The following is a 10242-nucleotide window of genomic DNA, read 5'->3' as shown; positions in this document are numbered from 1 at the left end:
ATTGCTATTATTAAAGAGATTCATGTTTGTTCCTTTCCCTGACCTGCATGTATTCTGACGCACTGGTAGGGAAGATGAATATAGCCTGGGCTATCGGGGACATCTAAAACGCTTAGGCTACCGCGCGTTTCTTTAGACTTCAAGTACTTTGATTTTGTTGACAATGACATCATGTCGCTAGGTTACCTCCCGATCCCGCAGTGTTTTTTTTTAGCCGCCCATTCCCGCCCGCAGCAAAGTTCAAACCGCCCGCTCCCGCGAGATTTGCGTTGGGTCCCGCGGGACCCGGCGGGTCCCAATCCCAATGCAGCCCTCTAACCCGGATGTCAAGGCTTTGAGAGTCCCGTTCTATATTTTCTAAGGTCACGTAGTCATTTTTAAAGCATTATCTGATTCTACAACTTATTTATATTACATACGATCTGTATTTATTAATATTAATTTAAAATAAATTAGTTATAATAACTGTTAAACTAAAATTGCTTGTGTGTAATGGATTAATAATTATATAAATCATAGAAAATAACTCTAAGTAATTATAATTAAAGCCAGACATTTTTTTTTAGTACTAGTGACCTTTAATTTGGAGCAAGACAAACTGGGGAAGTGACTTTTTTGTGTCAGACATGTGTTCACATCTGATTGGTCCAATTTCAGTTTGAGGCTCAGAACATAGCCTGCCCCGGAGCAGGTTATCAGTGGAGTGTAAGTTACTATGGCAACGAACACAGCTTTGAACCAAGCCACTTTCATGGTACCTAAAATCCAGGATTGGTGCAAACTAAACTGAAACGTAGCTAACCAGCTAAACCGGCTTCATGGCACAGGCCCCGAATCTTTAAACATCCTCTGATAATAGACCACAGGTGGAACTGCAAGTCCTGTTTCTACCTCTGCGTTTGGGACACTGGCACTTTTCATACATCCGAAACACTAGATGGCAGTAGAACACTTTAATCCTCTTATTAAACAGCAGCATGTGAGCGAGACGAGAACACAAACAACAATGCTATTTTATCTAATTTTAAAACATTAGCAATGAAGTCTTTGTGGTGATTACGGGGCCGGATGGATCATTTCAGGGAACCGGTAGAAACAGACTGTGGTGAACTCCTGGGTCGTTTACAGGCGACCGAGTCAGTTCGGTACGAGCAGTTTGTAGAGATCTGGAGAGAGATGGACTTCAGCAGCATCTTCCAGTGAGTTTGACATCGATGCCAGGGACAGTTTCATGCTAATACGAATTAAATGAGATTAGAATCATCACATAAGATAAATATATTAAGAACATAGGCTTAAAAAACTCTGTATATCTGAAAGTATTCTTGTATATTATTATTATTATGAACATTACTGGCATCTTTTTACACAGCTTTCATTGTGTGTATGGATGCTTTAGTGCAGGGGTTTTCAGTGTTGTAGATACCATGCACGGACCCCCAAATATGATCTTGTATGAGCCCCCCCCCCCCCCATCCCCTATTATGTTTATAAAGTAATTTCTTTCTCTCTCCTCCTCTCTGCAGTGGAAAACAGATGATAGAAGGCGCTTCGCTCGTCTGATTCTGTCTGTGGTGTCTCCATGCTTCTTTCCTCCCTACACGTTCCAGATCAGAGTGGGGGCCCTTTATCTGCTGTACGGCCTCTTCAACACACAACTCGCCGCTCCCAGAGAGAAGGTGTGCTGTCACCCAGCATCTAATCATTCTGTCAGTCTTCTGGGTCACTGTTTGTTTTAGTGTTTCTGTTTAGAGTTGTTGTGTTCTGTTACTAGGACCTGGGGTTATTCACTCCCATGTCATACCAAAACCTGTATGAATTTTTTTATTCTGTGGAACACAAGATATTTTAGGTTTGTTTCGGATCTTGTTGGCTTTTATTGTATGGACAAAACATCAAGATATCTTCTTTATGTTCCAAAGAAAGTCATACAGGTTTTGAATGACATAAGAGTAAATGAAGATTTTTTTTCTCAATTGTTTTGACCGGTTGTCTGTTTCTTTGTGAATGTTCTGCTTTGTAGATCCGCGTTGCTCTGAAGGACTGGAAGGATGTTATGCCGTTTCAGAAGGATGCAGTGAATGCTCAACATTACGATGTGGTTTATGTCTTCAGAAAGCTCTTGTCAGATAAAGCTTTCTACTTCACTGCCATGCCCACACCGGTAGGTTAATAAGCTCAGTGCACGTGTATCTAAACTGGTTGCAAGTCACGGTGTTAACTAAAGGCTTGAATACACTACACAACTTTCAGCCCAGAATTTAGCTGTGATTTGCAGTCTGGAAGAATCAACTCAAACCCAAATTTCTTTCAGACTATTATTCCATCCAGTTGGAGGATATCAAACATGATTGATATTTTTAGACGGTTTTAGAACACCTATTGTTTTCATTTGTCATGTGTCTTTAGTGCAAGATGACCATTTACAACAGGGGTGTCAAACTCAATTCCTGGAGGGCCACAGCCCTGCATAGTTTAGTTCCAACCCTGCGCCATCACACATACCTTGTAGTTTTCAAATAAGCCTAAATGACTTGATTAGTTAGATCAGGTGTGTTTAATTAAGATTTAATCTAAACTGCAGGGCTGTGGCCCTCCAGGAACTGAGTTTGACACCCCTGATTTACAAAGTCATCAAGCTTATAATGCATTGTGTTGTTATTAAACCCTCTTAGTTTAAGTCCTTTTTTCAGTCACTTTGATGAATTAGTCTGTTTCATGTGGATAAAGTACCAACCTACACTGAATATCTTGTTTCACTAGGATATATCATGTAGGAGAAGAATGATGTTACATGTTGACATTATTAAGCAGCGTTTTTTTTCTTTGCGGTGTGTGTTCATTCTGACGTGAACAAACTGATTTAACCTGAGGTTTCTGAACTCAGGCAAAGGTTCTCATTGCACATGTTCACAGCTCAATTTCAGGATAAAGAGGGAAGATGAAAAGGAAAATCTGTGAAGAGTTTGTTGATCCGCCATCACGTCCTCAGGAACTCGTCACCACAGATGTACTAGAGGTGATTCAACATAACAGCTTCATGAGCTTCATTTTGTATTAAAATGTATCTCCTCCAGCATTTGTTTTGTTTAAATACATTTCTGAATGTGTGAAAGCTTTTTATAACTGCTCTTTTACGTTTAAACTCAGTGCTAAACATGAGCCAGGTTTGACATATGTTGTGTCACATGTTGGTCATGTCACTGATCAGTTAAAGGCATGATTTAAATATTGATCTTAATGAATTATGGCTATAACAAAACAAAATTTTCACTAAAAGTCAGCCTGTAGAAACTGCATCTAATTTGTGATTTTGAGTTTTAAATGCAAATGGGAGTTGCTTGTAGATGGGAAGGCTGTTTTGGTTAACAAGTCCGTTTGTATTTTTCCGGGCCTTAGGAAATTGCAAATCCATGAGCATTATGAAGGTGTGAAGAAAGCCATTTTCACCGAGCCAGACCCAAACCTGAATATTGTACAACAAATCCTGGTTCCCAAATTAAACAGTGCCGTCCTCACTTATTCCAGCTGGCAGGTGAATCGTGCAGTAAGTTTATTTGTGTTTATAAATCTATGTTGTATTATTGTTTATTGTTGAGGAGCTAGTATCTTTAGGAACTAATTTTTGTTTGTTTTTAAAAGAAATGAATGAAGTAATTAAGAATGCTTTAAACTAGGGATGCATGATATTGGATTTTTGCCGATATCCAATATGCCAATATTTTCCAAGTAATTTTGGCCAATACCGATATATGTGACCCGTGCTGGCAAAATGACTTCCGACTCATTTTGCCAGCACGGGTCACATATTTCCTTTTGTTTGGAAAAAAAAAAAAAAAAAAGTCTCTCCTGTGCAGAAATTATAAGCAGAATATTTTTAATTTTGGTTAGTTTTTTAATAAGAACTTATTTGTTAGAATTAAATAAACAATAATGAAGGTTTTTTGATTGTATATTGAAGCTTTGACAATAACTATAAATAAACTATATATCAATCGCTGCATTTTTTCCCCCCAGAAAGATGCAGTGTTAACCCAAACATTTTGTTTTAAGATTAACATTAACATTTGTTGATGGTCTAAAGCAAAAGCAAATCTTTTAGAGCTTATGATTTATTTAAAAATAAAACATATTACACATTAATGATTAACTCCGTATATCTAAAATTAAATTTAATTTACAAGTGTCATGTTTGTAATTTTTTTTTCATGTAAGCTAGCTTCAGACCTTTAAATCAAAACATACACATTATTTTATGACAAATTACTACTTTAATCAGAAACACAGTCTAAATGTTATTTGTGTAGGCCAACAGCGCCCCCTACAGATTAAAACTCCTTACCGAACGGGCTTTAGGACCCGTGCTATTACTGTTACACCTAACGCGTCATTCTGTAAGTGCTTTCACAGATTAAATGAAGCAATCCAAAAGTGAATCTAATCATCATTCAGACAAAACTTTGCTTCAAAAATGAGCCACAATGCTGACGTGATCTAATCACTAGCACACCCTGAGCACATGAGTTAATGTATTCCACTTATCGGCAAGACATATCGGCATAATATTTCATATCGGGCCAGTGCCGATATTTACATTTAAAGCCATTATCGGCCGATTATCGATATCAGTTCGATAATATCAGCATCCCTACTTTAAACTGATCAAAAGTGACAGTAAAGACATTTATAATATAACAAAAGATTTCTGTTTCAAATAAATGCTGTCCTTTTCAACTTTGTTCACGGTTTTCAGCATTACTAGCATTAAGAAATGTAACTAAGAAAAAAGATTGTGTAAATCTTAAATATTTTACATTACATTTACATCTTGGTGAGTTTAATACTTGAGAGATTTCCAAAAATTAAAACACATCTTGTGCAAAACTACTACATGCGTGATGGCACTTAATCCTGAACTTATTCCTGAATTTGTATATAGAAAGTATATGTGTGTGTGTGTCTAAAGCATGATATATGTTTTGCTTGTGCTTGTTTGTTTTTTCAGACATCTGAGCAGCAGGATGCTGGAGAGGAACCTTCAAGTGTGAGTGTGAAGTGCTCTGCATTTAACCCATCCAACATGCGCAAACGCACACGGAGCAGTGGGCAGCCATTTATGCTAGGGCGCCTGGGGAGCAGTTGGGGGTTCGGTGCCTTGCTCAAGGGCACCTCAGTCGTGGTATTGAGGGTGGAGAGAGCGCTGGACATTCACTCCACCCACCTACAATCCCTGCCGGCCTGAGACTCGAACCTGCAACCTTTGGATTACGAGTCCGACTCTCTAACCATTAGGCCACGACTTCCCCAAATCAAGAAGTAAGAGATTAAGTTAAAATTAATATTCATATCTGTCTCTTTAATACTACACAGGGCTTCAATCCATACTGCAGCAGTGTAACAATCTTGTGATGTTGCAGTACTTTTGTTTTACCAGAGAGGTGTGTCATTTACGGTGTTCTTTTTTTCCACCCAAAGTGCCAGCTGTTAGCGTCAATCAAATCCAAATCATATGGACAAGTTATAGAGGTAAATATAGAAAGCATAAAAGACTGGTCAGATTGTTTGTTAAAACTGTATATAGATAGATTAAGCATAATACGAATAAGACTGTGCAAGTAATTGCACTGTTTTCCATCATTTCACTGTTAGGCTTCCAAGGCCCGACGTCACAGACAGACAGAACTGATCCCAGCAGCTGGACCAGACATTTCACCAAATGTGCCATCAAAAAAGAAAAGATTCCCATCACTTAAAACGCGAACTCAGTTACGCTTCAAAACTCAAGGTAAGACCTGCCCACCCAGATAAACTCACCTAGTTACAGTTTGGTTTGCATTGATTGATTATAGCCATTTTTATATGATAGGAAATGAGAGTGAGGGCTCAAATTTAACCCGGCTGTGGTGTTTGAGTGCAGTGAAAGAAGGGATGGAACCAGGTAAGCTAACAGATGGGATTACTTCGTCTATTAATGTGTCTTAATGTGATTATTAAATTTCCAAAGGCTATGATTTAATTCAATTTGCACTTTTCTAAATAAACAGGAATGTTGCACGTTCTACAAGCTCAAGGGCACAGAACAGTTTGCAATCAATGAATACAGCACATTGAATGGATTCACGTTTTCTTTCAGGCCGTCAGCTGTTTTTGTTCAAATCTACAATAAAATTGACCAATATATATATATATATATACACACACACACACACACACACACACACAGTCATGGCCAAAAATATCGGCACCCTTGGTAAATATGATCAAAGAAGGCTGTGAAAATTAATCTACATTGTTACTCCTTTTGATCTTTTTTTGTAATTTCACAAAAATCTAACCTTTCATTGGATAATAAGAATTTAAAATGGTGGGAAATATCATTATGAAATGTTTTTTTTCTCAAATACACGTTGGATACAATTATTGGTACCCCTAGAAATTCTTATGAGTAAAATATCTCTGAAGTATATTCCCATTCATATTCACAATTTTGAGCACTCCAGGGGGATTATGAACATGATATTATCCAGCCATGGCTTCCTGTTTCACAGAAATATAAATAGGAGGGAAAACAAAGCCCAAATTCCCTTAATCATCCATCACAATGAGAAAAACCAAACAATATATTTCTGATGTGCAACAAAAGATAATTGAGCGTCACAAATTAGTGAAGTGGCTTTAAGAAAAGAGCAGTGAAAATTCCCATTCCCACCATCAGGGCAATAATTAAGAATTTCCAATCAACATAAAATGTTAAGAAACTGCCTGGAAGAGAACATGTGTCTATATCGTCCTAATGCACAGTGAGGTGGAGAGTTTGAGTGGCTAAAGACTCTCCAAGGACCACAGCTGGAGAATTGCAGAAAATAGTTGAGTCTCGGGGTCAGAAAACCTTAAAAAAAATTGTCAAACAGCACCCACATCACATGTTGTTTGGGTTTCAAGAAAAATTCTCCTAGCTCATCCAAAAACAAACTCCAGCATATTCAGTTATCAGACACGACTAGAACTTCAAATGGGACTGGCTTCTATGGTCACATGAAACTAAAAAATGAGCTTTTTAGCAGCAAACACTCAAGATGGGTTTGGTGAACACAGGGACATATTTTTATTTATATTATATTTCTGCTGGAGGTCCTGGACATCTTGTTCAGACACATGGCATCATGGATTCTATCAAATACCAACAGATAAAAAATCTACAAGTGACTGACTCTGTTAGAAATATTATAATTGGCCATGTTTGGATCTTCCAACCGTACAATAATCCAAACACAAACCTCAAAAACAACACCGAAATGGGTCACTGAGCACAAAACCAAAAACTTCTGCTATGGCCATTCCAGTCCTCTGACCTGAACCCTGTAGAAAATGAGTGAGGTGAACAGAGAAGCATACATACATACATACACTGGGTAAAAATAATTATTTGATCCCCTCCTGATTTTGTAAGTTTTTCCACTTAAAAAAAGAAAAGTTCATCATTTTTATGGTAGGTTTATTTTAACTGATAGGGACAGAGTATCAAACAAAAAATCCAGAAAAAAGCAGCATACAAATGTTAAAAAAAAATTATATTTGAGGAATATATTTATAAATATATAAATGTATATATTTTCAAAATGTATACATAATACACACAGTACACACATATATTATGTAAACAAAAACTTTTCTTTTGAATGCAATTAATCGTTTGACAACACTTATATATAAAATATTTTTTTAAATGAATATAAATATCACCCTTTTACCTAAAATGGTTTAAGGGCTCAAATCTGAGGTTTATCATTCTATAACTTTTTGTTTTTTATCAAAACCAGTATTATTTAAACTGTAAAGTTGTTTAAATCATCATTTTAGAGTCATTTTGCCCATGTAATTTATATGTGCAGGTGTTTACAAGCCTCAAATTGGATTTTAAAACCCTGCAGATACCCTTGGGTCATTATATCATGCTAACTAATAATGAAAGAAGAGCCTGTTTGATGCAAGAACTTCACTTTTTGTCTTTTCATTTTAATTCCCTAGAAAAAAAGAAGAAAAAATTCAACTGGAACCCCGACAAGAGCAGCGATCCCACTTAGTATTAAGCAGCACCATCTGGATGGAGTGTGATTGGCGGGCCGCCCAGTGTTAAAAGCTAGTGTGATTTGTGCTTTGAGCTCCAGTTTTATTTGATTTGTTTTATGTCATTTTAAACATTGCTGCTTTTGGGTTAAAAGGGCAGTGAATGTAAGTTGCTTTTAAGACAGCTTTTTTTTTTTTTTTTTTTTAGCATTTGGCATCAGAATATGTAATAGATATACATTTTAGACAATTGTTTATATTAAAAAAAAGCTATTTGTTTACTGTTCTTTGATAGTTCTTACATTAACATGTTATTAAGCAGCTATTTAAAATGGATAGTTTTTTTAAGTATATTTTGTTGTTTTAAATTATGGTAATGATTTTATAATTCAGAATGTTTGGCTTTCCCTGTTTTTCTTTTGTTTTTATACAAGTCCACTTTCTTTCTATTGTTTTCATGCCAGCTAATACATCTCTCACACACTGAGAAAAGAGAGTTGTGTGGTCTTTTATATGCATGTGGTCTAGTTCTTTCTAACCTGAAGGTTTTATTGATGTACTCAATCAGCTGCTTGATTTTAATCAATGTTTTATCACTTTCAATCCTAGCATTTCTGTCCCTTGCTCATTCGTGCCTCAGCCAAAGTGTGGAGTCGCCTGATCATTTAAATCTGCAGCACAGTGAAGACTGATGTAGTTTGCACCTAATAGGCCGTAGCTTTTAAGATGAATTTAATACATCCAAATCATAGTTACTGATTGCACATAAAGATTAGATTTATTTCTCTCTGTGCATGCTGGGAACACGAGACACGTAAGCAGTGTAGGGTCAGAGTCGCTGTTTGCTAAATTTTTGCGAATTCATAGTGTTTTCGACTTCTTTCTTTTCTGGGGCCTGTTTCATAAAACAAGTTTACCAAATAAGCCAGGTTTAAGTTACCCTGACTTATTGTCAATTGATTTGGTTCAAAATAAGTCAGACTAACTGAAATAAGCCTGGCTTGTTTGGTAAACCTGTTTTATGAAACAGCCCCCTGGAGATTGATAGAGAATTATGCTTACAATATAACAATGCTTTTAAAAATGTTATACTTATTTTTAGCAGCTAATTGCTGCAGCTTTGTATGAACTGAGAGAAGATTTATAGTCATTTATTTTCAGTAAATCTTAAACTATTCAGTGTTGTTCTTCATGATTCAACTGACTCATATTTGTATGCTATGTGTGAACACACTGCTTTATTTACTTTCTCCTATAACATTTTTACATATCACAGAAGAATTCAATAATTTTAGTATTTTTTCAAAAATGTTTTGTTTATAGCTAGTAGTTTATGTTTCTAAAATACCCACAATTATTTTTTTTACATGTCTTATATTTCATCTAAGGCAGGGGTAGGGAACATTGATCATTGAGGGCTACTCTTCTGCAGAGTTTTAGCTCCAACCCTGAAAAAAAACTGGAAAACTAAAAACCTAACTCAGGGCTGTCCAAACTCGGTCCTGGAGGGCCGGTGTCCTGCAGAGTTTAGCTCCAGCTTGCCTCAACACACCTGCATGGAAGTTTCTAGTATGCCTATAAGAGCTTGATTAGCTGCTTCAGGTGTGTTTAATTAGGGTTGGAGCTAAACTCTGCAGGACACCGGCCCTCCAGGATCAACCCCTGATCTAAGGCATGGTCTTGTCTCACTGTTGGTAAACAAGTACACTAATATTCGATCAAACTTGTTGGCAAAATTGTTAGTTGTTGTTATTTTTACACTATGAAATTAGTTTACTACTTGTTTGTTTCATCATAGTCTTACTGATACGTCCAAGGATGTATTTGTTTTGTTTTTCTCCCTGTTTCTCTCTCTTTTTATTGTTACTTGTTCCTCTAACCCTACTAACTGGGAACGTAACGCTTACAATATAGGCAAATTTAATAATAGATTTTTTTGTATACATTTTAAGATTGAAAGTCCATCTGGGAATGAAAGCTACAGCATATGGCAACAAGTTTTTAGGGCAGATTTATTGTGGTTTTCATTTAACAAAAATAAAAATCAACCCCTAGTACACAAACGTTGAAGAATCACCCTTATTATAGGCCCTATATGCGGAAATTGAATGTGACATACGTAGCTACACTGATACATTACTGAGTCTGGATGAAGGTTCTGGAGGCCATTGCTGT

The 10242-nt window shown here is 36.5% G+C and overlaps 1 pseudogene across 1 annotated transcript; it reads left to right on the top strand.

Moving 5' to 3' along the window:
• The first annotated feature begins 1068 nt into the window (after positions 1 to 1068).
• Positions 1069 to 5747, top strand: LOC306881993 (snRNA-activating protein complex subunit 1-like; annotated as a pseudogene). Its single transcript, XR_013785912.1, has 8 exons — positions 1069 to 1199; positions 1527 to 1679; positions 2024 to 2164; positions 2917 to 3019; positions 3400 to 3547; positions 5006 to 5316; positions 5476 to 5526; positions 5650 to 5747. The product of XR_013785912.1 is annotated as an snRNA-activating protein complex subunit 1-like (transcript).
• Positions 5748 to 10242: the final 4495 nt, after the last annotated feature.

The sequence above is a fragment of the Barbus barbus genome (genome assembly GCF_936440315.1).
Source record: "Barbus barbus genome assembly, chromosome: 16".
Classification (NCBI taxonomy): Eukaryota; Metazoa; Chordata; class Actinopteri; order Cypriniformes; family Cyprinidae; genus Barbus; species Barbus barbus.
The sequence above is the reverse complement of the archived record's forward strand: the minus strand, read 5'-3'. Positions and strand labels throughout refer to the sequence as shown.